Below are 26189 nucleotides of genomic sequence, written 5' to 3'. Positions count from 1 at the left end.
ATGAGGTAGAAGATGTTAGACTAGAAAGGATCGAGGTTAGTTACGAACAGGTGTTATCAATTCGAGAAGGATTGAAAGTAGACAAGTCCTCTGGGCGATGGGATTTATCTGTAGATTGTCTGGGAAGCTAGGGAGAAGTTAGCAAAGACTTTGGCTTTGATATTGAGTTGTCATTGCCTACAAGTTCACGACCAGAGGACTGGATGATTGCAAATGTTATGCCCTTGATCAAGAAGGGCATTAGAGATGACCCAGGTAATTATATAACAGTGAGCCTTACTTCTGTTGTAGGAATGGTTTTGGAAAGCATTATAAGAGACACTATTTGTAATCATCTGGCAAACAACAATATGAGTTCAGATCATCAATATGGTTTCGTCAAGGGCAGGTCGTGTCTCACAAACCTCACTGAGTTTTTTGAGATGGTAACCAATCATATAGATGAGGGTAGGGCAGTTGACGTGGGATACATGGACTTCAGTAAAGCCTTTGATAAGGTTCCAAATGGTAGGCTGTTAGAGAAAATGCAGCGACATGGAATTGAGTGTGATTTAACAGTTTGGATTAGAAACTGGCTTTCTGAAAGAAGGCAGCGAGTGGTGGATGATGGAAAATAATCAGCCTCCAGTGCGGTTATTAGTGGATCTGTTTTGGGACCACTGCTGTTGGTCATTTTTATAAAAGTCTTAGGCGCAGGCATAGATGGATGGATTAGTAAATTTGCAGACGACACGAAAGTCAGTGGAGTAGTGGACAGTCTGGAAGAATGTTACAGGTTGCAGGGGGACTTGGATAAACTTCAGAATTGGGCTGAATGGTGGCAAATGGAGTTCAATGCAGCTAAATGTAAAGTTTGTGAAGAATAACAGGAAGGCAGAGTACTGGGTCAATGGAAAGATTTTTGGTAGTGTAGATGTGCAGAATGATGTTGGAGGCCATGTACATAAATGCCTGAAAGTTGCCACCCAGGTGTACAGTACTATTAAGGCGGCATACAGTGTGTTAGGTTTCATTTGTAGATGGATTGAGTTCTGGAGCCGCAATGTCATACTGCAACTATACAAAACACTGGTGCGGCCATATTTGGAATATTGTGTGCAGTTCTGATGCCTATGTTTCTGGAAGGATATGGAAGCATGGGAAAAGGCACAGAGGATATTTACCAGGATGTTGTGTGGTCTGGAGGGAAGGTCTTATGAGGAAAGGTTGAGAGACTTGAACATGTTCTCATTGGCAAGAAGAAGGCTAAGAGAGGATTTGATAGAGACATACAAGATGATCAGTGGCTTAGATAGAGTAGACAGTGAAAGTCTTTTTCCTAGGATGATGACATTAGTGTGTATGAATGGGTATATCTACAAATTGAGAGGTGATAGATTTAAGACAGATGTCAGAGGCAAGTTCTTTACTCAGAGTGGTTAGGGCTTGGAATCCACTACCTACTAATGTAGTTAACTCAGCCACATGAGTGAGATTTAAACAATCTTTTAGATAAGCACATGGGTGATTTCAGGATAGTGTAGGGGGACAAGCTGAGAATAGTTCACAGGTTGGCACAACATCAAGGATTGAAGGGCCTGTTCTGCTGTATTGTTCTCTGACTGTTGTGCTACAAGAGAGTTTTACTGTCTTAAACAAAGTAATGGATCTTGTATTGTGGGCTTACGAATTGTCACTGATCTCTACCAAACATGTACGAGGTAGAGAATGCTGCCTGACCCGCTGCGCTTTTCCAACAACACATTTTTCAGCTCTGATCTCCAGCATCTGCAATCCTCACTTTCTCCATGTACGAGGTAGAGTCAGGGCAATAACAAGAGGCTGCAACAGGAGGGGGACAGGTAGCTCCATACAAAACCCGACTCCTTCTCAACTGTTTTCACCACAAAAACCGAGCGCCTTCCAGAAAAGCACCTCTATATCCCACCACTTTGCCCTACAATCGTGGTACAAGAGCAGTACAACAGTCTGTACTGGGACCCTAAAACGCTTGGTAAAGAGTCAAATCATCTGAGCATTGAGAGCCCCACCACAATACATGCATTTTCTCTTGTTTTCACTCTGTTCCTGACTTCCCTTGGTTTTCCTGATGAACCTGCTAAAAGTTGTTATTACATACATCTGCACAAGCTGTGAATTGAACCCAGGCCTCTCGGTCCAAGATTCGGGATATTTTCACCGCGACACAAAACATCGACTCGAACTTCCTTTGTCCCTTGCCTGCTAAGTCACGCCTGAATCAACTCTGCAATTGGGAGGAAGGGGCGGAACAGAAGGACCGAGTAGCGGCCGGTCCTTTAACCAGAGTGAGTGAGGAGAGGGGCCAAAGCATTGTCGGAGAGTGATCGCTTCAAGATTGGTCAGAGAGCAAACTATTTTGCAGGATTGATCATTCTCACGACATAGTGGAGCATTAAACGTCTCTCATAAATCAATGTGAGATTTTAAAAAATACTGTAGTTGAAATGTAAATCTGATAACGTACATGTTTCCGATCGATTTACAAGACTCGAGTAAGAAACTTATTTTCAAACACCCAGTACGATTGGTAATTTACATACCTGGCCGGTATGGTTGATTTGGATCAGACAATTTGCATGTTAGAAATCTCTATGACTATAACTCGACAATGCAATTGTTAATGACTAATATTTTACCCATCGGTCTGTGCAGTTATGAATATTCTCTATGAACTCACTGATAACCTCAGACGCACGCGCAGTTTGGTTTCTATGTGGAGCATGCGCAGTATCACATTGGTCAGGGCGCAGAGAGAGAGAGAGAGAGACATGGAGCTGATTTCTCCGGCAGCCGTTGCGATCGGCTTCAGAGAGCGGCGCTCAGAGCCAGTGTGAGTGAGCCAAGCTGGGAGAAAGGAGCGGAGAGATTTCACAAGTCCTGGATACCGGTTAAAAATAACTCGAAAATAATCCTCAAAGCCCGGGTAAGGAGGTGACGGTCTCTGATCAGGGAAGCGGCCCAGAGTCACGGCCGCCATTTGTTTGAGGGAAGAGGGAATGCGGGCCTCAGAGCCGCCATCTTGAGAAGGTCAAGGTGCAGGAGGGCGGGGCTCTGGGGGTCTGTAGAACAATCAGAGGAAAGGGAAGACCCATTGTTATTGATTAATTCCACGAACACAGCTTCACTGGGCGGTCCTGCAGGAATATCCTCTCTCAGTCCTGCTGGGATGTTTCACCCAATCAGAACCAGCAGCTCTCCTCCTCTCTCAGCTCCCCTTCTGTCCTTCCTGCAGCATCTGTCCCCTGGAACATTGAGCTGCCTGTCCTGTCCCTCGAGGTAAAATCAATGACTGCAGATGCTGGAAACCAGATTCTGGATTACTGATGCTGGAAGAGCACAGCAGTTCAGGCAGCATCCAAGTAGCTTCGAAATCGACGTTTCGGGCAAAACTAGCTGTGTTTCTGTCATACCTGTGATATCCCAGTCCCACCTTAAAATACTTCACTAAAGACAGGAATGCACCCAATGACTTTTTCTTAACATCAGCAATTGTTTAATACCCACTTAGAGGTTTTTAATTACATCGTTTTTGAAGCATTTACTTCACATCCTATCAATTGCAATGGTGGGATTTGAACCTGTGTCCAGAGAACACTTGCTGAGTTTCTGGATAAATTGTCACACAATAATGCCACTAGGCTATCATTTCGCCTGCTCACAGTTTGTATATCCCAGAGCAACATGAATCAAAACCCTTTCTTTCTACACAATTGTTTGACCCGGCACTCTGGTGATGTGACTCAGTATCTCTCCATGTGGTATCCCTCACTGTGTGGGTCTAATTGCTGCCTCTGTCAGCGTCTCTCACTTTTGAAGCTACTCCACATCCTGAGCCAACAGAATTCTCCACTCCAGAGAGATGAGGCAGCACAGGTCAGGAATGGAGACTGGATTTTCCAGATCTCTGTGGGCTCAGTGCCATTCTATATGTGTAACCCTCAAAGCATTAGTCTAATTTCCCATTCTGCTAAAAGCAATGACTGCAGATGCTGAAAACCAAATACTGGATTGGTGGTGCTGGAAGAGGACAGCAGTTCAGGCAGCATCCTCCAAGCAGCGAAATCGACGTTTCGGGCATTGAATAACTTTAACTTGTGGACCAGGCCTGTCCTTTTCCATCGCTATTTTCAAACTAATTGTGGTAACTTTCCAATGAGCCCCCCCACTAACACCTCAGTCCCGTTCCTGACCTTGTTTCCCAAAGGGAGGCCAGGTTTAGCCCCATTCTCCAGTTGGGCCACTTACATAATGACTGGGAGTTTTCGGAACAGACTTAACAAATTCCTTCCATCCAAATGCTTAGCTTAGTAGCAATCCCAGTCCAGGTTTGGAACGGTAAAGATCCCCTATCATTACAACCCTATTATTCTAAGAGATATCTGAAATCTCCTGACATATTTGCTCCTCCATCTCCCATTGCCTATCGCTGTAGTACGACCGTAGAAAACTAATGACCAATTTTTATTTCTCAGTTCCATTAATATCGTTTAACTGGGCGATCCTACATGAATACTCCCTCTAGGTGTAAAACCCACCAGCTCTCCTCCTGTTTTCCCTCCTGTTCTATCCTTCCTGTAGTATCTGTCTCCGGAACATTGAGCTGTTGGTCCTGTTGCTCCCTCAGCTGTGTTTCTGTAATATCTATGGGATCCCAATCCCATGTTCCCATCCATGCTCTGGGTTCATCTGCCTTATCTGTCTGGCACTTTGCATTGAAATAAATGCAGTTTAATCCACCAGTTTTCCCTAATTGTCTGCTATGTTTTTGCCTGCCTTGTCTACTTATATTGCTCTCTTGAACATTTGTACCAGCCTCAACTTTCCTTCTGGCCGTACGACTCTTTGGGGTCACACAGCCCTGCCAGACGAGTTTAAATCCTCTCGAGCAGCTCCAGCAACGTTTCCCACCAGGATGTGGGTCCCCCTCCTGCTCCCAGTTCAGGTGTATTCCCTACCCTGTCTACCTGTGCTGACACCTTCAGACATCCAGGGACTTGCTCACCAAGGTCCCTGTGTCCCTCAGTTCTCCAGGAGGACCTACCATTCATGATGGATATCGTTCGTTTATTAGACTTCCCACAGTGCATGACCTCACAGTGATCAGAAGTAAACTCCATCTGCCATTACTCTGCTCAGTTTATCATCTGATCGATATCAGACTGCAGCCTGAGTCCATCCCCCTCACTGTGGACAATATCCTCACCTTTCATGTTATCTGCAAACCTACTAATGATTCCTTCTACTTTCACATCCGAGTGATTAATGTCCATAATGAACAACAATGGCTCCTGCACAGATCCCTGTGGTACACCCGCTGGGCAAAGGCTTTCAATCACAAAACCAACCCTCCACCAATTGTGGAACCAATTTACCAACTTACCTTAAATCCAATGGGATCTTCCCTTTTGGAACAGCCTTCCGTGTGGGACCTTGTCAAAGACCTTAGTGAACTCCATATAAACCACATCATCTGCACTGCCCTCATCAATATCAGAGGACAGTCGTGTAGCAAATCCATACAGACAATCCCTAATGAAATTGCGGGGGTATCCGTTTTTGGCGAATACATTGTATAGGTGTTCTTCTTCCTCTTTTTGCAGTTCTAGTGTACTGCAGTGTGTTGTGGCCCTTTTGAACAGTGTCTTGATACAACTTCTTTGGTGTGTGTTGGGGTGGTTTCTTTCGTAGTTCAGGACTTGTTCTCTGTGTGTGACTTTCCTGTATACCTTTGTGGTGAATTCTCTGTTCGGTGTTCTCTGTACCGTCACGTCTAGGAATGGGAGTTGGTTGTCCTTTTCTTCCTCTCTAGTGAATCGGATTCCTGTGAGTGTGGCGTTGATGATCTGGTGTGTGTTCTCTATTTCTGTATTTTTAATGATTACAAAGGTGTCATCCACATATCTGACCCAGATTTTGGGTTGAATTTGCGGTAAGACTGTTCTAACCTTTGCATTACCACTTCTGCTATGAGTCCAGAGATGGTTGAGCCCATGGGTGTGCCGTTGATTTGTTCATATATTTGGTTGTTGAATGTGAAGTGTGTTGTGAGGCACACAGGTCCAGTAGTTTGAGTATGCCGTCTTTGTTGATAGGTTCCCCGTTTTGTTGTCTGTTCTGTATGTCCAGCAGGTTGGCTATTGTTTCTCTGGCTAAGGTTTTGTCGATAGAGGTGAACAGTGCTGTTACATCGAATGAGACCATCGTTTCTTCCTTGTCTATGTGTATATTTCTGATGATGTCCAAGAATTCCTGTGTTGACTGTACAGAGTGTCTGGATCCGCTGATCAAATTTTCAGTTTCGGCTGTAGTTCTTTAGCCAGTTTGTGTGATGGTGTCCCTGGTAGTGATACTATGGGTCTGAGTGGGATGTCTGGTTTGTGCAGTTTAGGTAGTCCTGAGAATCTGGGGGTGTTGTTGCTTTCAGTTTTCATTCTCTGTAGGTCAAACCTGGTTATCTGTCCGTTTTCTTTTGTCGGTTTCTCAGTGTGTTGTTTATCCTGTTGGTGAGCTGCGGGGTGGGGTCAAACTCCACGCAATTTCATCCACAGATGCCTCAGGGAAAGACAACGGAATGAGGACATGCCACGACCCAAAGGACTAGCCACACTACCATACATCAAGAACATTTCGGAACTGACATCCAGACTACTGCGACCACTAGGACTCATAACAGCACACAAACAAACAGCCAATTTCAGACAACAGCTCACCAGGACAAAGGACCGATATCCAGTATGAGCAAAACCAATGTAGTGTGCAAAATTCCATGCAAGGACTGCACAAAACACTACATAGGACAAACAGGAAGACAGCGAACGATCCGCATCCATGAACACCAACTAGCCACGAAACGACATGACCAGCTATCCTTAGTAGCCACACACACAGATGCCAAGCAACATGAATTTGTCTGGGACAGCACTACTATTATAGGACAAGCCAAACAGAGAACAGCCAGGGAATTCCTAGAGGCATGGCACTCATCCACAGTTTCAATCAATAAGCACATCGACCTGGACCCAATATACCGGCCACTGCAGCGGACAGCTAGAGCTGACAACTGGAAGAGGCAGATACAAACCACAATAAATGCCGGAGGAAACATCACAGAGGCGCTTCACAGGAGGCTCCCTGAGGATGTCACCTAGACAGGGGATGAAATGTCTGCAACACAAATTCCCAACTCGGCGAACAGAACCACAACAACGAGCACCCGAGCTACAAATCTTCTCACAAACTTTGAAGCCCTTTACACTCTACAAAGCTCCGTCATGAACAATCCACAATCTCTCTATTTCCTTTGCCTTCTTCAGTGTCTCCAACTCTCTCTGTATCTTCCAGTACCATTCTTTAGTTACTGCAGGTCTGCCTAGCTCCCCAGATAACCTGTTCCATCCCCTACAGCTCCCCCAATCACTGTAACACCCTCTGCTCTGTCTAATCCTCCTCTTCCCCACGTCTTCCAGGTACAACGGCGATCCTGTAAGAGAGCAGTGCGGAATGGGATGTTATAAATCTCAGCTGAGGCTTGAGGCCTACCATTACCTGGGAGTCACAAGGGGAGAGAACCTGAGCGAGAGCAGCACAAAGCGGGAGAATATAAATCAGCAGCGAGGGTCAAGGCCGACTGGGACTTGGATTTGGATAAAAAGGAGGCTCGAAATCAGCACCGAGTCACAGAGGGAGGGACCGTGTGAGGGAGCAACTTGGAGCAGGAGCTTGAGGCTGACTCACACCTGGGAGAATATAAATCTGCACTGAGGATCGAGGCGTAGTTGTACCTGGGAGTCAGAGATGGTGACCCTGTGAGGGAGCAGACTGGAGTGAGAGCTAGACGATTACACGTTCAAGGAGACACATCACCGTGTGTGCACGTGTCCCTCCAATGTTCTGTGTTTGTGTGTGTGTGTGTGTATGCGTGTGTGTCCCCTTCCCTCGCTGTGTGTGAGCATGTCCCTCCCTCGCTGTGTGTGCGTGTGTCCCTCCCTCACTGTGTGTGTGTTTGTGTGTGCATATGTCTGCGTGTCTCCCTCCCTCACTTTGTGTGTGTGTGTCCCCTCGCTGTGTGTGTGTGTCCCCTCTCGCTTTCTGAGCACATGTCTCAACCTCGCTGTGTGTGTGTGTCTCCCTGGCTCTGTGTGTGTGTGTCCCTCCCTCACTGTGTGTGTGTGTGCCCCTCCCTCGCTGTGTGTTTCCCTCCCTCACTCTGTGTGTGTGTGTGTGTGTGTGTGTGTGTGTGTGCGCGCGCGCGTGCGTGTCCGTCCCTCGCTCTGTGTGAGAGTGTGTGTGTCCCTCCCTCGCTGTGTATGTGTGTCCCTCCCTCGCTCGCTGTGTGTGTGTGTGTGTGTGTTTGTGTGTGTCCCCCTCCCTCGCAGTGTGTGTGTCCCTCCCTCGCTGGCTGTGTGTGTGTGCCCCTCCCTCGCTGTGTGTGTGTGTGTGTGCGTGCCCCTCCCTCGCTGTGTGTGCGCACGTGTCCCTCCGTCTCTATGTGTGTTTGTGTGTCCCTCACTCGCTGTGTGTGTGTCTGCATGTCCCTCCCTCGCTGTGTGTGTGTCCCCCCTCACTGTGTGTGCGCGCATGTTCCTCCCTCTCTGGGTGTCTGTGTGTCCCCGCTTTGCTGTGTGACCCTCCCTCGCTGTTTGTGCACGTGTTCCTCCCTCGCTGTGTGTGTGTGTCCCTCCCTCGCTGTGTGTGTGTGTGTCCCTCCCTCGCTCTGTGTGTGTGTCCCTCCCTCGCTGTGTGTGTGTGTGTCCCTCCCTCGCTGTGTGTGTGTGTGTCCCTCCCTCGCTGTGTGTGTGTGTGTCCCTCCCTCGCTGTGTGTGTGTGTGTCCCTCCCTCGCTGTGTGTGTGTGTGTCCCTCCCTCGCTCTGTGTGTGAGTGTGTGTGTGTGTGTCCCTCCCTCGCTGTGTGTGTGTGTGTCCCTCCCTCGCTGTGTGTGTGTGTGTCCCTCCCTCGCTGTGTGTGTGTGTGTCCCTCCCTTGCTGTGTGTGTGTGTCCCTCCCTCGCTCTGTGTGTGTGTGTGTGTGTCCCTCCCTCGCTGTGGGAGTGTGTGCCCCTCCCTCGCTGTGCGCGTGTGCCCCTCCCTCGCTGTGCGCGTGTGCCCCTCCCTCGCTGTGCGCGTGTGCCCCTCCCTCGCTGTGCGCGTGTGTCCCTCCCTCGCTGTGCGTGTGTGTCCCTCCCTCGCTGTGGGAGTGTGTGCCCCTCCCTCGCTGTGCGCGTGTGCCCCTCCCTCGCTGTGCGCGTGTGCCCCTCCCTCGCTGTGCGCGTGTGCCCCTCCCTCGCTGTGCGCGTGTGTCCCTCCCTCGCTGTGCGTGTGTGTCCCTCCCTCGCTGTGCGTGTGTGTCCCTCTCTCACTGTGCGTGTGTGTCCCTCCCTCGCTGTGTGTGTGTGTGTGTGTGTGTGCGCCTCTCCCTCTCTCTGTGTGTGTGTGCCCCTCCCTCTCTGTGTGTGTATGCCCCTCACTCGCTCTGTGTGTGTGTGAGTGTGTCCCTCTCTCCCCGTGTGTGAGCGTGTGTGCCCCTCCCTCGCCGTGTGTAAGCGTGTGTGCCCCTGCCTCGCCGTGTGTGAGCGTGTGTGTCCCTCCCTCGCCGTGTGTGATCGTGTGTGTCCCTCCCTCGCTGTGTGTGTGTGTGCCCCTCCCTCGCTGTGTGTGTGTGTGTGCCCCTCCCTCGCCGTGTGTGAGCGCGTCCCTCCCTCGCCGTGTGTGAGCGCGTCCCTCCATTGCTGTGTGTGTGTGTGTGCCCCTCCCTTGCTATGTGTGTGTGTGTCCCTCCCTCGCTCTGTGTGTGTGTGTGTGCGTGTCCCTCCCTTGCTGTGTGTGTGTGTGTGTCCCTCCCTCGCTGTGTGTGTGTGTGTGTGTCCCTCCCTCGCTGTGTGTGTGTGTGTGCGCGTGCCCCTCCCTCGCTGTGTGTGCGCACGTGTCCCTCCGTCTCTGTGTGTGTTTGTGTGTCCCTCACTCGCTGTGTGTGTGTCTGCATGTCCCTCACTTGCTGTGTGTGTGTCCCCCCTCACTGTGTGTGCGCGCATGTTCCTCCCTCTCTGGGTGTCTGTGTGTCCCCGCTTTGCTGTGTGACCCTCCCTCGCTGTTTGTGCACGTGTTCCTCCCTCGCTGTGTGTGTGTGTCCCTCCCTCGCTGTGTGTGTGTGTGTCCCTCCCTCGCTCTGTGTGTGTGTCCCTCCCTCGCTGTGTGTGTGTGTGTCCCTCCCTCGCTGTGTGTGTGTGTGTCCCTCCCTCGCTGTGTGTGTGTGTGTCCCTCCCTCGCTGTGTGTGTGTGTGTCCCTCCCTCGCTCTGTGTGTGAGTGTGTGTGTGTGTGTCCCTCCCTCGCTGTGTGTGTGTGTGTCCCTCCCTCGCTGTGTGTGTGTGTGTCCCTCCCTTGCTGTGTGTGTGTGTCCCTCCCTCGCTCTGTGTGTGTGTGTGTGTGTCCCTCCCTCGCTGTGGGAGTGTGTGCCCCTCCCTCGCTGTGCGCGTGTGCCCCTCCCTCGCTGTGCGCGTGTGCCCCTCCCTCGCTGTGCGCGTGTGCCCCTCCCTCGCTGTGCGCGTGTGTCCCTCCCTCGCTGTGCGTGTGTGTCCCTCCCTCGCTGTGGGAGTGTGTGCCCCTCCCTCGCTGTGCGCGTGTGCCCCTCCCTCGCTGTGCGCGTGTGCCCCTCCCTCGCTGTGCGCGTGTGCCCCTCCCTCGCTGTGCGCGTGTGTCCCTCCCTCGCTGTGCGTGTGTGTCCCTCCCTCGCTGTGCGTGTGTGTCCCTCTCTCACTGTGCGTGTGTGTCCCTCCCTCGCTGTGTGTGTGTGTGTGTGTGTGTGCGCCTCTCCCTCTCTCTGTGTGTGTGTGCCCCTCCCTCTCTGTGTGTGTATGCCCCTCACTCGCTCTGTGTGTGTGTGAGTGTGTCCCTCTCTCCCCGTGTGTGAGCGTGTGTGCCCCTCCCTCGCCGTGTGTAAGCGTGTGTGCCCCTGCCTCGCCGTGTGTGAGCGTGTGTGTCCCTCCCTCGCCGTGTGTGATCGTGTGTGTCCCTCCCTCGCTGTGTGTGTGTGTGCCCCTCCCTCGCTGTGTGTGTGTGTGTGCCCCTCCCTCGCCGTGTGTGAGCGCGTCCCTCCCTCGCCGTGTGTGAGCGCGTCCCTCCATTGCTGTGTGTGTGTGTGTGCCCCTCCCTTGCTATGTGTGTGTGTGTCCCTCCCTCGCTCTGTGTGTGTGTGTGTGCGTGTCCCTCCCTTGCTGTGTGTGTGTGCGTGTCCCTCCCTCGCTGTGTGTGTGTGTGTGTGTCCCTCCCTCGCCGTGTGTGAGCGTCTTCTTCCCTCTCTGTGTACGTGTGTGCATGTCCACCCCTCGCCGTGTGTGAGTGTGTCCCTCCCTCGCCGTGTGTGAGCGTGTCCCTCCCTCGCTGTATGTGTGTGTGTGTGTGTGTGTTCCTCCCTCGCCGTGTGTGAGCGTGTCCCTCCCTCGCCGTGTGTGAGCGTGTCCTTCCCTCTCTGTGTACGTGTGTGCATGTCCCTCCCTCGCCGTGTGTGCGCGTGTGTTCCTCCCTCTCTGTGTGTTTGTGTGTCCCCCCTTTGCTGTGTGTCCCTCCCTCGCTGTTTGTGCACGTGTGCCTCCCTCGCTGTGTGTATGTCCCTCCCTCGCTGTGTGTGTGTGAGTGTCCCTCCCTCGCTCTGTGTGCGTGTGTGTGTGTGTGTGTGTGTGTGTGTGTGTGTGTGTGTCCCTCGCTCGCTGTGTGTGCGCGCGTGTCCCTCCGTCTCTGTGTGTGTTTGTATGTCCCTCCCTTGCGGTGTGTGTGTGTCGCTCCCTCGCTGTGTGTGTGTGTGTGTGTGTGTGTGTGTGTGTGTGTGTGTGCGTGTCCCTCCCTCACTGTGAGTGTGTGTGTGTGTGCGCCGCTCCCTCGCTGTGTGTGTGTGTCCCTCCCTCGCTGTGTGTGTGTGTCCCTCCCTCGCCATGTGTGAGCGTGTCCCTCCCTCGCTGTGTGTGAGCGTGTCCCTCCCTCGCCATGTGTGAGCGTGTCCCTCCCTCGCTGTGTGTGTGTGTGTCCCTCCCTCGCCATGTGTGAGCGTGTCCCTCCCTCGCTGTGTGTGTGTGTGTATGCCCCTCCCTCGCTGTGTGTGTGTGTGTGTCCCTCCGTCTCTGAGTGTTTTTGTGTTTCCCTCCCTCACTGTGTGTGTGTGTCCCTCCCTCACCGTGTGTGTTCGTGTCCCTCCCTCGCCGTGTGTGTTCTTGTCCCTCCCTCGCTGTGTGTGTGTGTGTCCCTCCCTCACTGTGAGTGTGTGTGTGTGTGCGCCGCTCCCTCGCTGTGTGTGTGTGTCCCTCCCTCGCTGTGTGTGTGTGTCCCTCCCTCGCCATGTGTGAGCGTGTCCCTTCCTCGCTGTGTGTGTGTGTGTCCCTCCCTCGCCATGTGTGAGCGTGTCCCTCCCTCGCTGTGTGTGTGTGTGTATGCCCCTCCCTCGCTGTGTGTGTGTGTGTGTCCCTCCGTCTCTGAGTGTTTTTGTGTTTCCCTCCCTCACTGTGTGTGTGTGTCCCTCCCTCGCCGTGTGTGTTCGTGTCCCTCCCTCGCCGTGTGTGTTCTTGTCCCTCCCTCGCTGTGTGTGTGTGTGTCCCTCCCTTGCTGTGTGTGTGTGTGTCCCTCCCTTGCTGTGTGTGAGTATGTGTGTCCCTCCCACGCCGTGTGTCAGCATGTCTCTCCCTCGCCGTGTGTGTGTCCCTCCCTCACTGTGTGTGTGTGTGTTTCTGTGTGTGTGTGCGCGCATGTCCGTCCCTCGCTGTGTGTGCGTGCGTGTGTGTCCCGCCCTCGCTGTGTGTGTGTGTGTGTGTCCCTCCCTCGCTGGCTGTGTGTGTGTGTCTGTGTGTGTGCCCCTCCCTCGCTTTGTGTGTGTGTGTGTGTGTGTGTGTGCGTGCCCCTCCCTCGCTGTGTGTGCGCGCAAGTCCCTCTGTCTCTGTGTGTGTGTGTGTGTGTCCCTCCATCGCGGTGTGTGTGTGTCCCTCCCTCGCTGTGTGTGGGTGTGTGCCCCTCCCTCGCTCTGTGTGTGTGTCCCTCCCTCGCTGTGTGTGTGTGTGTGTTCCTCCCTCTCGGTGTGTTTGTGTGTCTCCGCTTTGCTGTGTTTCCCTCCCTCGCTGTTTGTGCACGTGTTCCTCCCTCGGTGTGTGTGTGTGCCCCTCCCTCGATCTGTGTGTGTGTCCCTCCCTCGCTCTGTGTGTGTGTGTGTGTGTGTGTCCCTCCCTCACTTTGCTTGTGTGTGTGTGTACCTCCCTCGCTGTGTGTGTGTGTGTCCCTCCCTTGCTGTGTGTGTGTGTCCCTCCCTTGCTCTGTGTGTGTGTGTGTGTGTGTGTCCCTCCCTCGCTGGGTGTGTGTGTGTCCCTCCCTTGCTGTGTGTGTGTGTCCCTCCCTCGCTGTGTGTGTGTGTCCCTCCCTCGCTGTGTGTGTGTGTCCCTCCCTCGCTGTGCGTGTGTGTCCCTCCCTCGCTGTGCGTGTGTGTCCCTCTCTCGCTGTGAGCGTGTGTCCCTCTCTCGCCGTGTGTGAGCGTGTCCCTCCCTCGCTGTGTGTGTGTGTGTCCCTCCCTCGCTGTGTGTGTCCCTCCCTGGCTGTGTGTGTATGCCCCTCCCTCGCTCTGTGTGCGTGTGAGTGTGTCCCTCCCTCGCCGTGTGTGAGCGTGTGTGCCCCTCCTTCGCCGTGTGTGAGCGTGTGTGTCCCTCCCTCGCCGTGTGTGATCGTGTGTGTCCCTCCCTCGCCGTGTGTGTGTGTGCCCCTCCCTCGCTGTGTGTGTGTGTGCCCCTCCCTCGCTGTGTGTGTGTGCCCCTCCCTCGCTGTGTGTGTGTGCCCCTCGCACGCCGTGTGTGTGAGCGTGTCCCTCCCTCGCCGTGTGTGAGCGTGTCCCTCCCTCGCCGTGTGTGAGCGTGTCCCTCCCTTGCTGTGTGTGTGTGCATGTCCCTCCCTCGCCGGGTGTGAGCGTGTCCTTCCCTCTCTGTGTACGTGTGTGCATGTCACTCCCTCGCTGTGTGTGCGCGTGTGTTCCTCCCTCTCGGTGTGTTTGTGTGTCCCCGCATTGCTGTGTGTCCCTCCCTCGCTGTTTGTGCACGTGTGCCTCTCTCGCTGTGTGTATGTCCTTCCCTCGCTGTGTGTGTGTGTGTGTGTGAGTGTCCCTCCCTCGCTCTGTGTGCGTGTGTGTCCCTCCGTGTCTGTGTGTGTTTGTATGTCCCTCCCTCGCGGTGTGTGTGTGTCCCTCCCTCGCTGTTTGTGTGTGTGTGTGCGTGTCCCTCCCTCACTGAGTGTGTGTGTGTGTGTGTGTGCGCGCCGCTCCCTCGCTGTGTGTGTGTCCCTCCCTCGCTGTGTGTGAGCGTGTCCCTCCCTCGCTGTGTGTGTGTGCCCCTCCCTCGATCTGTGTGTGTGTGTGTGTCCCTCCCTCGCTGTTTGTGCACGTGTGCCTCCCTCGCTGTGTGTATGTCCCTCCCTCGCTCTGTGTGTGTGTGTGTGTGTGTGTGTGTGTGTCCGTGTCCCTCCCTCGCTCTGTGTGCGTGTGTGTGTGTGTGTCCCCCTCCCTCGCTGTTTGTGCACGTGTCCCTCCCTTGCGGTGTGTGTGTGTGTGTCCCTCCCTCGCTGTGTGTGTGTCCCTCCCTCACTGTGAGTGTGTGTGTGTGTGTGTTTGTGTGTGTGTGTGTGCCGCTCCCTCGCTGTGTGTGTGTCGCCCCCTCGCCGTGTATGAGCGTGTCCCTCCCTCGCTGTGTGTGTGCGTGTGTTCCTCCCTCTCTGTGTGTTTGTGTGTCCCCGCTTTGCTGTGTGTCCCTCCCTCGCTGTTTGTGCACGTGTGCCTCTCTCGCTGTGTGTATGTCCCTCCCTCGCTGTGTGTGTGTGTGTGTGTGTCCCTCCCTCGCTCTGTGTGTGTGTGTGTGTCCCTCCGTGTCTGTGTGTGTTTGTATGTCCCTCCCTCACGGTGTGTGTGTGTTCCTCCCTCGTTGTTTGTGTGTGTGTGTGCGTGTCCCTCCCTCACTGTGAGTGTGTGTGTGTGTGTGTGTGCGCCGCTCCCTCGCTGTGTGTGTGTGTCCCTCCCTCGCTGTGTGTGAGCGTGTCCCTCCCTCGCTGTGTGTGTGTGCCCCTCCCTCGATTTGTGTGTGTGTGTGTGTGTGTGTGTGTGTGTGTGTGTGTGTGTGTGTGTCCCTCCCTTGCTGTTTGTGCACGTGTGCCTCCCTCGCTGTGTGTATGTCCCTCCCTCGCTCTGTGTGTGTGTGTGTGTGTGTATGTGTGTGTGTGTCTCCCTCGCTCTGTGTGCGTGCGTGTGTGTGTGTGTGTGTGTCCCTCCCTCGCTGTTTGTGCACGTGTCCCTCCCTCGCGGTGTGTGTGTGTGTCCCTCCCTCGCTGTGTGTGTGTGTGTGCGTGTCCCTCCCTCACTGTGAGTGTGTGTGTGTGTGTGTGTGTGTGTGTTTGTGTGTGTGTGTGTGCCGCTCCCTCGCTGTGTGTGTGTCGCCCCCTCGCCGTGTATGAGCGTGTCCCTCCCTCGCTGTGTGTGCGCGTGTGTTCCTCCCTCTCTGTGTGTTTGTGTGTCTCCGCTTTGCTGTGTGTCCCTCCCTCGCTGTTTGTGCACGTGTTCCTCCCTCGCTGTGTGTGTGTGCCCCTCCCTCGCTGTGTGTGTGTGCCCCTCCCTCGATCTGTGTGTGTGTCCCTCCCTCGCTCTGTGTATGTGTGTGTGTGTGTGTTTGTGTCCCTCCCTCACTTTGCTTGTGTGTGTGTGTCCCTCCCTCGCTGTGTGTGTGTGTGTGTCCCTCCCTCGCTGTGTGTGTGTGTGTGTCCCTCCCTCGCTCTGTGTGTGTGTGTCCCTCCCTCGCTCTGTGTGTGTGTGTCCCTCCCTCGCTCTGTGTGTGTGTGTCCCTCCCTCGCTGTGTGTGTGTGTGTCCCTCCCTCGCTGTGTGCGTGTCCCCCTCCCTCGCTGTGCGTGTGTGTCCCTCCCTCGTTGTGTGCGTGTCCCCCTCCCTCGCTGTGCGTGTGTGTCCCTCTCTCGCTGTGCGTGTGTGTCCCTCCCTCGCTGTGCGTGTGTGTCCCTCCCTAGCTGTGTGTGTGCGTGTGTCCCTCCCTCGCCGTGTGTGAGCGTGTCCCTCCCTCGCTGTGTGTGTGTGTGCGCGCCCCTCCCTCTCTCTCTGTGTGTGTGTGTCCCTCCCTCGCTGTGTGTGTGTGTGCCCTCCCTCGCTGTGTGTGTGCGTGTGTGCCCCTCCCTCACCGTGTGTGTGCGTGTGTGTCCCTTCCTCGCCGTGTGTGATCGTGTGTGTCCCTCCATCGCCGTGTGTGTGTGTGCCCCTCCCTCGCTGTGTGTGTGTGCCCCTCGCACACTGTGTGTGTGTGTGCCCCTCCCTCGCCGTGTGTGAGCATGTCCCTCCCTCACCGTGTGTGAGCGTGTCCCTCCCTTGCTGTGTGTGTGTGTTTGTGTGTGTGTCCCTCCCTCGCTCTGTGTGTGTGTGTGTGTGTGTGTGTGTGTGTCCCTCCCTTGCTGTGTGTGTGTACGTGTCCCTACCTCGCTGTGTGTGTGTGTGTGTGTGTATCCCTCCCTTGCCGTGTGTGAGTGTCTCCTTCCCTCTCTGTGTACGTGTGTGCATGTCCACCCCTCGCCGTGTGTGAGCGTGTCCCTCCCTCGCCGTGTGTGAGCGTGTGTTCCTCCCTCTCTGTGTGTTTGTGTGTCCCCCCTTTGCTGTGTGTCCCTCCCTCGCTGTTTGTGCACGTGTGCCTCCCTCGCTGTGTGTATGTCCCTCCCTCGCTGTGTGTGTGTGTGAGTGTCCCTCCTTCGCTCTGTGTGCGTGTGTGTGTGTGTGTGTGTCCCTCGCTCGCTGTGTGTGCGCGCGTGTCCCTCCGTCTCTGTGTGTGTTTGTATGTCCCTGCCTCACGGTGTGTGTGTGTCCCTCCCTCGCTGTGTGTGTGTGTGTGTCCCTCCCTCGCTGTGTGTGTGTCCCTCCCTCGCCGTGTGTGAGCGTGTCCCTCTCTCGCTGTGTGTGTGTGTGTGTGTATGCCCCTCCCTCGCTGTGTGTGTGTGTGTGTGTCCCTCCGTCTCTGTGTGTGTTTGTGTTTCCCTCCCTCACTGTGTGTGTGTGTCTCTCCCTCGCCGTGTGTGAGCGTGTGTGTCCCTCCCTCGCTGTGTGTGTGTGTGCCCCGCCCTCGCTGTGTGTGTCCCTCCCTCACTGTGTGTGTGTGTTTCTGTGTGTGTGTGTGCGCGTGTCCGCCCCTCGCTGTGTGTGTGTGCGTGTGTTTCCCTCCCTCGCTGTGTGTGTGTGTGTGTGTGTGTCCCTGCCTCGCTGGCTGTGTGTGTGTGCCTGTGTGTGTGCCCCTCCCTCGCTGTGTGTGTGTGTGTGCGTGTGTGTGTGTGTGCGCGTGCCCCTCCCTCGCTGTGTCTGCGCGCAAGTCCCTCCATCTCTGTGTGTGTGTGTGTCTCCCTCCCTCGCGGTGTGTGTGTGTCCCTCCCTCGCTGTGTGTGTGTGTGCCCCTCCCTCGCTCTGTGTGTGTGTCCCTCCCTCGCTGTGTGTGTGTCTGCATGTCCCTCCCTCGCTGTGTGTGTATCCCTCCCTCGCTGTGTGTGTGCGCGTGTTCCTCCCTCTCGGTGTGTTTGTGTGTCTCCGCTTTGCTGTGTGTGTTTGTGTGTCCCTCCCTCGCTGTGTGTGTGTGTCCCTCTCTCACTGTGCGTGTGTGTCCCTCTCTCGCTGTGAGCGTGTGTCCCTCCCTCGCTGTGAGCGTGTGTCCCTCCCTCGCTGTGAGCGTGTCCCTCCCTCGCAGTGTGTGTGTGTGCGCCCCTCCCTCTCTGTGTGTGTGTGTGTCCCTCCCTCGCTGTGTGTTTGTGTGCCCCTCCCTCGCTGTGTGTGTATGCCCCTCCCTCGCTCTGTGTGTGTGTGAGTGTGTCCCTCCCTCGCCGTGTGTGAGCGTGTGTGCCCCTCCCTCGCCGTGTGTGATCGTGTGTGTCCTTCCCTCGCCGTGTGTGTGTGTGCCCCTCCCTCGCTGTGTGTGTGTGTGCGACCCTCCCTCGCTGTGTGTGTGTGCCACTCCCTAGCTGTGTGTGTGTGTGCCCCTCCCTCGCCGTGTGTGTGTGTGTCCCTCCCTCGCCGTGTGTGTGTGTGCCCCTCCCTTGCTGTGTGTCCCTCCCTCGCTGTTTGTGCACGTGTGCCTCTCTCGCTGTGTGTATGTCCCTCCCTCGCTGTGTGTGTGTGTGTGTGTGAGTGTCCCTCCCTCGCTCTGTGTGCGTGTGTGTGTGTGTGTGTGTGTGTGTGTGTGTGTGTCCCTCGCTCGCTATGTGTGCGCTATGTGTCCCTCCGTCTCTATGTGTGTTTGTATGTCCCTCCCTCACGGTGTGTGTGTGTCCCTCCCTCGCTGTGTGTGTGTGTGTGTGAGTGTCCCTCCCTCGCTCTGTGTGTGTGTGTCCCTCCGTGTCTGTGTGTGTTTGTATGTCCCTCCCTCGCGGTGTGTGTGTGTCCCTCCCTCGCTGTGTGTGTGTGTGTGTGAGTGTCCCTCCCTCGCTCTGTGTGTGTGTGTCCCTCCGTGTCTGTGTGTGTTTGTATGTCCCTCCCTCGCGGTGTGTGTGTGTCCCTCCCTCGCTGTTTGTGTGTGTGTGAGCGTGTCCCTCCCTCACTGTGTGTTTGTGTGTCTCCGCTTTGCTGTGTGTCCCTCCCTCGCTGTTTGTGCACGTGTGCCTCCCTCGCTGTGTGTATGTCCCTCCCTCGCTGTGTGTGAGTGTGAGTGTCCCTCCCTCGCTCTGTGTGCGTGTGTGTGTGTGTGTGTGTGTGTGTGTGTGTGTGTGTGCGTGTCCCTACCTCACTGTGAGTGTGTGTGTGTGTGCGTGTGTGTGTGTGTGTGTGTGTGTGTGTGTGTGCGCCGCTCCCTCGCTGTGTGTGTGTGTCCCTCCCTCTCGGTGTGTTTGTGTGTCTCCGCTTTGCTGTGTGTCCCTCCCTCGCTGTTTGTGCACGTTTTCCTCCCTCGCTGTGTGTGTGTGCCCCTCCCTCGATCTGTGTGTGTGTCCCTCCCTCGCTCTGTGTGTGTGTGTGTGTGTGTCCCTCCCGCACTTTGCTTGTGTGTGTTTGTGTCCCTCCCTCGCTGTGTGTGTGTTTCCCTCCCTCGCTCTGTGTGTTTGTGTGTGTGTGTGTGTGTGTCCCTACCTCGCTGTGTGTGTGTGTCCCTCCCTCGCTGTATGTGTGTGTGTCCCTCCCTTGCTGTGCGTGTGTGTCCCTAACTTGCTGTGAGCGTGTGTCCCTCCCTCACCGTGTGTGAGCGTGTCCCTCCCTCGCTGTTTTGTGTGAGTGTGTCCCTCCCTCGCTGTGTGTGTCCCTCCCTCGCTGTGCGTGTGTGTCCCTCCCTCGCTGTGAGTGTGTGTCCCTCCCTCACCGTGTGTGAGCGTGTCCCTCCCTCGCTGTTTTGTGTGAGTGTGTCCCTCCCTCGCCGTGTGTGAGCGTGTGTGCCCCTCTCTCGCCGTGTGTGTGTGTGTCCCCCTCCCTCGCTGTGTGTGTGTGTGCCCCTCCCTCGCTGTGTGTGTGTGTGTCCCTCCCTCGCCGTGTGTGAGCTTGTCCCTCCCTCGCCGTGTGTGAGCGTGTCCCTCCCTTGCTGTGTGTGTGTGTGTGTCCCTCCCTCGCCGGGTGTGAGCGTGTTCTTCCCTCTCTGTGTACGTGTGTGCATGTCTATCCCTCGCCGTGTGTGTGTGTGTCCCTCCCTCGCCGGGTGTGAGCGTGTTCTTCCCTCTCTGTGTACGTGTGTGCATGTCTATCCCTCGCCGTGTGTGAGCGTGTCCCTCCCTCGCCGTGTGTGAGCGTGTCCCTCCCTCGCCGTGTGTGAGCGTGTCCCTCCCTTGCTGTGTGTGTGTGTGTGCCCCTCCCTTGCTATGTGTGTGTGTGTGTGTGTCCCTCCCTCGCCGGGTGTGAGCGTGTTCTTCCCTCTCTGTGTACGTGTGTGCATGTCTATTCCTCGCCGTGTGTGAGTGTGTCCCTCCCTCGCCGTGTGTGAGCATGTCCTTCCCTCTCTGTGTGTTTGTGTGTCCCCCTTTGCTGTGTGTCTTTCCTTCGCTGTTTGTGCACGTGTGCCTCCCTCGCTGTGTGTATGTCCCTCCCTCGCTGTGTGTGTGTGTGAGTGTCCCTCCCTCGCTCTGTGTGCGTGTGTGTGTCCCTCGCTCGCTGTGTGTGCGCGCGTGTCCCTCCGTCTCTGTGTGTGTGTATGTCCCTCCCTGGCGGTGTGTGTGTGTCCCTCCCTCGCTGTGTGTGTGTGTGTGTGTGTGTGTGTGTGTGTGTGTGCGCGCGTGCCCCTCCCTCGCTGTGTGTGCGCGCAAGTCCCTCCGTCTCTGTGTGTGTGTATGTCCCTCCCTCACTGTGTGTGTGTGTGAGTGTCCCTCCCTCGCTCTGTGTGCGTGTGTGTGTGTGTGTGTGTGTCCCTCGCTCGCTGTGTGTGCGCGCGTGTCCCTCCGTCTCTGTGTGTGTGTATGTCCCTCCCTGGCGGTGTGTGTGTGTCCCTCCCTCGCTGTGTGTGTGTGTGTGTGTGCGCGTGCCCCTCCCTCGCTGTGTGTGCGCGCAAGTCCCTCCGTCTCTGTGTGTGTGTGTGTGTCCCTCCCTCGCTGTGTGTGTGTGTGCCCCTCCCTCGCTCTGTGTGTGTGTCCCTCCCTCGCTGTGTGTGTGTCTGCATGTCCCTCCCACGCTGTGTGTGTGCGTGTGTTCCTCCCTCTCTGTGTGTTTGTGTGTCTCCGCTTTGCTGTGTGTCCCTCCCTCGCTGTTTGTGCGCGTGTTCCTCCCTCGCTGTGTATGTGTGCCCCTCCCTCGCTCTGTGTGTGTGTCCCTCCCTCGCTGTGTGTGAGCGTGTCCCTCCCTCTCGGTGTGTTTGTGTGTCTCCGCTTTGCTGTGTTTCCCTCCCTCGCTGTTTGTGCACGTGTTCCTCCCTCGGTGTGTGTGTGTGCCCCTCCCTCGATCTGTGTGTGTGTCCCTCCCTCGCTCTGTGTGTGTGTGTGTGTGTGTGTGTGTCCCTCCCTCACTTTGCTTGTGTGTGTGTGTACCTCCCTCGCTGTGTGTGTGTGTGTCCCTCCCTTGCTGTGTGTGTGTGTCCCTCCCTTGCTCTGTGTGTGTGTGTGTGTGTGTGTGTGTCCCTCCCTCGCTGGGTGTGTGTGTGTCCCTCCCTTGCTGTGTGTGTGTGTCCCTCCCTCGCTGTGCGTGTGTGTCCCTCTCTCGCTGTGAGCGTGTGTCCCTCCCTCGCCGTGTGTGAGCGTGTCCCTCCCTCGCTGTGTGTGTGTGTGTCCCTCCCTCGCTGTGTGTGTCCCTCCCTGGCTGTGTGTGTATGCCCCTCCCTCGCTCTGTGTGCGTGTGAGTGTGTCCCTCCCTCGCCGTGTGTGTGTCCCTCCCTCACTGTGAGTGTGTGTGTGTGTGTGTTTGTGTGTGTGTGTGTGCCGCTCCCTCGCTGTGTGTGTGTCCCTCCCTCACTGTGAGTGTGTGTGTGTGTGTGTGTGTGTGTGTGTTTGTGTGTGTGTGTGTGCCGCTCCCTCGCTGTGTGTGTGTCGCCCCCTCGCCGTGTATGAGCGTGTCCCTCCCTCGCTGTGTGTGTGCGTGTGTTCCTCCCTCTCTGTGTGTTTGTGTGTCCCCGCTTTGCTGTGTGTCCCTCCCTCGCTGTTTGTGCACGTGTGCCTCTCTCGCTGTGTGTATGTCCCTCCCTCGCTGTGTGTGTGTGTGTGAGTGTCCCTCCCTCGCTCTGTGTGTGTGTGTGTGTCCCTCCGTGTCTGTGTGTGTTTGTATGTCCCTCCCTCACGGTGTGTGTGTGTCCCTCCCTCGCTGTTTGTGTGTGTGTGTGCGTGTCCCTCCCTCACTGTGAGTGTGTGTGTGTGTGTGTGTGTGTGCGCCGCTCCCTCGCTGTGTGTGTGTGTCCCTCCCTCGCTGTGTGTGAGCGTGTCCCTCCCTCGCTGTGTGTGTGTGCCCCTCCCTCGATCTGTGTGTGTGTGTGTGTGTGTGTGTGTGTGTGTGTGTCCCTCCCTCGCTGTTTGTGCACGTGTGCCTCCCTCGCTGTGTGTATGTCCCTCCCTCGCTCTGTGTGTGTGTGTGTGTATGTGTGTGTGTGTCTCCCTCGCTCTGTGTGCGTGCGTGTGTGTGTGTGTGTGTGTGTCCCTCCCTCGCTGTTTGTGCACGTGTCCCTCCCTTGCGGTGTGTGTGCTGTCCCTCCCTCACTGTGAGTGTGTGTGTGTGTGTCGCCCCCTCGCCGTGTATGAGCGTGTCCCTCCCTCGCTGTGTGTGCGCGTGTGTTCCTCCCTCTCTGTGTGTTTGTGTGTCTCCGCTTTGCTGTGTGTCCCTCCCTCGCTGTTTGTGCACGTGTTCCTCCCTCACTGTGTGTGTGTGCCCCTCCCTCGATCTGTGTGTGTGTCCCTCCCTCGCTCTGTGTGTGTGTGTGTGTGTGTGTGTTTGTGTCCCTCCCTCACTTTGCTTGTGTGTGTGTGTCCCTCCCTCGCTGTGTGTGTGTGTGTGTCCCTCCCTCGCTGTGTGTGTGTGTGTGTGTCCCTCCCTCGCTCTGTGTGTGTGTGTCCCTCCCTCGCTCTGTGTGTGTGTGTCCCTCCCTCGCTGTGTGTGTGTGTGTCCCTCCCTCGCTGTGTGCGTGTCCCCCTCCCTCGCTGTGTGCGTGTCCCCCTCCCTCGCTGTGCGTGTGTGTCCCTCTCTCGCTGTGCGTGTGTGTCCCTCCCTCGCTGTGCGTGTGTGTCCCTCCCTAGCTGTGTGTGTGCGTGTGTCCCTCCCTCGCCGTGTGTGAGCGTGTCCCTCCCTCGCTGTGTGTGTGTGTGCGCGCCCCTCCCTCTCTCTCTGTGTGTGTGTGTCCCTCCCTCGCTGTGTGTGTGTGTGCCCTCCCTCGCTGTGTGTGTGCGTGTGTGCCCCTCCCTCACCGTGTGTGATCGTGTGTGTCCCTCCATCGCCGTGTGTGTGTGTGCCCCTCCCTCGCTGTGTGTGTGTGCCCCTCGCACACTGTGTGTGTGTGTGCCCCTCCCTCGCCGTGTGTGAGCATGTCCCTCCCTCACCGTGTGTGAGCGTGTCCCTCCCTTGCTGTGTGTGTGTGTGTGTGTGTGTGTCCCTCCCTCGCTCTGTGTGTGTGTGTGTGTGTGTGTGTGTGTGTGTGTGTGTGTGTGTCCCTCCCTTGCTGTGTGTGTGTACGTGTCCCTACCTCGCTGTGTCTGTGTGTGTGTGTGTGCATCCCTCCCTCGCCGTGTGTGAGTGTCTCCTTCCCTCTCTGTGCACGTGTGTGCATTTCCACCCCTCGCCGTGTGTGAGCGTGTCCCTCCCTCGCCGTGTGTGAGCGTGTGTTCCACCCTCTCTGTGTGTTTGTGTGTCCCCCCTTTGCTGTGTGTCCCTCCCTCGCTGTTTGTGCACGTGTGCCTCCCTCGCTGTGTGTATGTCCCTCCCTCGCTGTGTGTGTGTGTGAGTGTCCCTCCTTCGCTCTGTGTGCGTGTGTGTGTGGCTCTGTGTGCGTGTGTGTGTGTGTGTGTCCCTCGCTCGCTGTGTGTGCGCGCGTGTCCCTCCGTCTCTGTGTGTGTTTGTATGTCCCTGCCTCACGGTGTGTGTGTGTCCCTCCCTCGCTGTGTGTGTGTGTGTGTCCCTCCCTCGCTGTGTGTGTGTCCCTCCCTCGCCGTGTGTGAGCGTGTCCCTCTCTCGCTGTGTGTGTGTGTGTGTGTGTATGCCCCTCCCTCGCTGTGTGTGTGTGTGTGTGTCCCTCCGTCTCTGTGTGTGTTTGTGTTTCCCTCCCTCACTGTGTGTGTGTGTCTCTCCCTCGCCGTGTGTGAGCGTGTGTGTCCCTCCCTCGCTGTGTGTGTGTGTGCCCCGCCCTCGCTGTGTGTGTCCCTCCCTCACTGTGTGTGTGTGTTTCTGTGTGTGTGTGTGCGCGTGTCCGTCCCTCGCTGTGTGTGTGTGCGTGTGTTTCCCTCCCTCGCTGTGTGTGTGTGTGTGTGTCCCTGCCTCGCTGGCTGTGTGTGTGTGCCTGTGTGTGTGCCCCTCCCTTGCTGTGTGTGTGTGCGTGTCCCTCCCTCGCTGTGTGTGTGTGTGTGTGTGTGTGTGTGTCCCTCCCTCGCCGTGTGTGAGCGTGTCCTTCCCTCTCTGTGTACGTGTGTGCATGTCCCTCCCTCGCTGTGTGTGCGCGTGTGTTCCTCCCTCTCTGTGTGTTTGTGTGTCCCCCCTTTGCTGTGTGTCCCTCCCTCGCTGTTTGTGCACGTGTGCCTATCTCGCTGTGTGTATGTCCCTCCCTCGCTGTGTGTGTGTGTGTGTGTGTGTGTCCCTCCCTCGCTCTGTGTGCGTGTGTGTGTGTGTGTGTGTGTGTGTGTGTCCCTCGCTCGCTATGTGTGCGCTATGTGTCCCTCCGTCTCTGTGTGTGTTTGTATGTCCCTCCCTCGCGGTGTGTGTGTGTCCCTCCCTCGCTGTGTGTGTGTGTGTGTGAGTGTCCCTCCCTCGCTCTGTGTGTGTGTGTCCCTCCGTGTCTGTGTGTGTTTGTATGTCCCTCCCTCGCGGTGTGTGTGTGTCCCTCCCTCGCTGTTTGTGTGTGTGTGTGCGTGTCCCTCCCTCACTGTGAGTGTGTGTGTGTGTGAGTGTGTGTGTGTGTGTGTGTGTGCGCCGCTCCCTCGCTGTGTGAGCGTGTCCCTCCCTCACTGTGTGTTTGTGTGTCTCCGCTTTGCTGTGTGTCCCTCCCTCGCTGTTTGTGCACGTGTGCCTCCCTCGCTGTGTGTATGTCCCTCCCTCGCTGTGTGTGAGTGTGAGTGTCCCTCCCTCGCTCTGTGTGCGTGTGTGTGTGTGTGTGTGTGTGTGAGTGTGTGCGTGTCCCTACCTCACTGTGAGTGTGTGTGTGTGTGCGTGTGTGTGTGTGTGTGTGTGTGTGTGTGCGCCGCTCCCTCGCTGTGTGTGTGTGTCCCTCCCACTCGGTGTGTTTGTGTGTCTCCGCTTTGCTGTGTGTCCCTCCCTCGCTGTTTGTGCACGTTTTCCTCCCTCGCTGTGTGTGTGTGCCCCTCCCTCGATCTGTGTGTGTGTCCCTCCCTCGCTCTGTGTGTGTGTGTGTGTGTGTGTGTCCCTCCCGCACTTTGCTTGTGTGTGTTTGTGTCCCTCCCTCGCTGTGTGTGTGTTTCCCTCCCTCGCTCTGTGTGTTTGTGTGTGTGTGTGTGTGTGTGTGTGTGTCCCTACCTCGCTGTATGTGTGTGTCCCTCCCTTGCTGTGCGTGTGTGTCCCTAACTTGCTGTGAGCGTGTGTCCCTCCCTCACCGTGTGTGAGCGTGTCCCTCCCTCGCTGTTTTGTGTGAGTGTGTCCCTCCCTCGCTGTGTGTGTCCCTCCCTCGCTGTGCGTGTGTGTCCCTCCCTCGCTGTGAGTGTGTGTCCCTCCCTCACCGTGTGTGAGCGTGTCCCTCCCTCGCTGTTTTGTGTGAGTGTGTCCCTCCCTCGCCGTGTGTGAGCGTGTGTGCCCCTCCCTCGCCGTGTGTGTGTGTGCCCCTCCCTCGCTGTGTGTGTGTGTGTCCCTCCCTCGCCGTGTGTGAGCTTGTCCCTCCCTCGCCGTGTGTGAGCGTGTCCCTCCCTTGCTGTGTGTGTGTGTGTGTCCCTCCCTCGCCGGGTGTGAGCGTGTTCTTCCCTCTCTGTGTATGTGTGTGCATGTCTATCCCTCGCCGTGTGTGAGCGTGTCCCTCCCTCGCCGTGTGTGAGCGTGTCCCTCCCTCGCCGTGTGTGAGCGTGTCCCTCCCTTGCTGTGTGTGTGTGTGTGTGCCCCTCCCTTGCTATGTGTGTGTGTGTGTGTCCCTCCCTCGCCGTGTGTGAGCGTGTCCCTCCCTTGCTGTGTGTGTGTGTGTGCCCCTCCCTTGCTGTGTGTGTGTGTGTGTCCCTCCCTCGCCGGGTGTGAGCGTGTTCTTCCCTCTCTGTGTACGTGTGTGCATGTCTATTCCTCGCCGTGTGTGAGTGTGTCCCTCCCTCGCCGTGTGTGAGCATGTCCTTCCCTCTCTGTGTGTTTGTGTGTCCCCCCTTTGCTGTGTGTCTTTCCCTCGCTGTTTGTGCACGTGTGCCTCCCTCGCTGTGTGTATGTCCCTCCCTCGCTGTGTGTGTGTGTGAGTGTCCCTCCCTCGCTCTGTGTGCGTGTGTGTGTCCCTCGCTCGCTGTGTGTGCGCGCGTGTCCCTCCGTCTCTGTGTGTGTGTATGTCCCTCCCTGGCGGTGTGTGTGTGTCCCTCCCTCGCTGTGTGTGTGTGTGTGTGTGTGTGTGTGTGTGCGCGCGTGCCCCTCC

This window comes from Chiloscyllium punctatum, chromosome 16 (genome assembly GCF_047496795.1).
Source record: "Chiloscyllium punctatum isolate Juve2018m chromosome 16, sChiPun1.3, whole genome shotgun sequence".
Classification (NCBI taxonomy): domain Eukaryota; kingdom Metazoa; phylum Chordata; class Chondrichthyes; order Orectolobiformes; family Hemiscylliidae; genus Chiloscyllium; species Chiloscyllium punctatum.
The sequence above is the reverse complement of the archived record's forward strand: the minus strand, read 5'-3'. Positions refer to the sequence as shown.